The sequence below is a fragment of the Austrofundulus limnaeus genome, unplaced genomic scaffold (assembly GCF_001266775.1).
Source record: "Austrofundulus limnaeus strain Quisiro unplaced genomic scaffold, Austrofundulus_limnaeus-1.0 Scaffold343, whole genome shotgun sequence".
Classification (NCBI taxonomy): Eukaryota; Metazoa; Chordata; class Actinopteri; order Cyprinodontiformes; family Rivulidae; genus Austrofundulus; species Austrofundulus limnaeus.
The window spans coordinates 533,961-535,454 of record NW_013952745.1 but is presented as its reverse complement, the minus strand read 5'-3'; the positions used below and the strand labels follow the sequence as shown (position 1 = coordinate 535,454).

General features: G+C 37.4%; 1 protein-coding gene across 1 annotated transcript in view; it reads left to right on the top strand.

Annotated features, from left to right (window-relative positions):
- Positions 1 to 1,494, top strand: part of dok2 (docking protein 2) — an 18,851-nt gene that overhangs the window by 4,178 nt on the left and 13,179 nt on the right. The window lies entirely within an intron of this gene.

The following is a 1,494-nucleotide window of genomic DNA, read 5'->3' as shown; positions in this document are numbered from 1 at the left end:
GTCCAAGATTAACCTTCAGGGTGGATATAGCTCGCTAGCAGCCTTGCACCGAGGACCTATCCACGTCATCATTTACCCAGAATGCTTTGTGTGGAAATAAAATGGCTCTGTCCGTGTTAAAATATATTTTTTAAAATGTACAAAACTGAACAGCCTACAGTATTTTTACAGCCTTTATTTTACAGTTAAAATATATGTTTATCACATAAAGTCTAATGTTACAACTAATCGGGGATCCCTTTAATGAAGGTCTCAGAAAAGAAGACAAGTCATTAACCTTTTAAAACATCTAAAATTACTTAAAAACACATGAAATCAGTAACTTTTTACAGATGTTGGTGTAAAGTTTGTCGTTTTCAGACAGAAAGCTGGTGAGGTACGACAACATGACAACATGTGTGGTCAGTTATTTCGCTGACACACCCAAACAAATATAACCGTCCTCCTCGGGGACATATAGAGTGGGTCTGATGATGCTGCAGCAGCTCAGGATCAGGTCTCCCGGGTCCTGCAGGACCTTCAGGGTCGTGTTGTTTTAAGTCGAGGACAGACGGCCGACAGCGCTGCGTCACGACTTCCTCTTTCAAAGAACTGACAGGAAACACAAAGAGCCAATCACACGGCAGCTTTTAGGAAGAAAAAACCCTTAAATGCGCAAAAAGACAGAAGATTCAAACGTCATCAGAAAAACTGAAGGTCAGACTTTGAGTGTGAAAAAAAGGGAACGGGTCGAACCAGAACTGATCACTTTTAGACTCGTTATGTTTCACATGGTGCTTCATCAGGTGGAGGGTCACAATCAGCGTGAAGAAGGAAACACAGATCTTTCTTTGGCTTTCATGTTTGAGGAGTCAGCTGAAGTCTGGACCAAACTGGGTCCAACAGAAACCATGATCCCAAACACAGTCCAGAACCTGAACCTGGACCTTCAGAGACCTGAAACCTCAGTCAGCTGAACGCTGGAACAGCATTTTATTTTGAAAAAGTTGTAATTTCTGGTGTTTTACTGTGAAACCGTGTTTTGTTTTATGCAGACGATAACTTGATGTATTTACATAAAGTGAACGCTGAGTCAGCATTTCCTGTTTAAATTCTATTCTATTTTTATTGTAAGTTTGTTTTTTTGTAAGATTTTCCTCCTTCGGCACACTTTCAGATGTTTTAATAATTCAGAAATTAAAAAGTTATTTCAGGACATTATGACAGAAATTTCTGGTTTTTCTAACCTTGTTCTTGTTGAAACATTTAAACGCAGCTCGATTTTTCACTGAATCAAAGGAGGAACTTAAATACCTGAAAAACTCTGTGCTAATGTTTTAGTTTGTATGGGGAGCCATTTGTAAAGTTACACAGTCAAAAWTTACCACCAATATTTTTGTTTTATTTAGCCTTTTATAAGAAAAAAAGAACAGATTTATTTTCAAAGTCAGTTTTTCACCATATGATTCATACATTTATAAATGTGATAGTTTATAAACTAAATATTTAACTTAC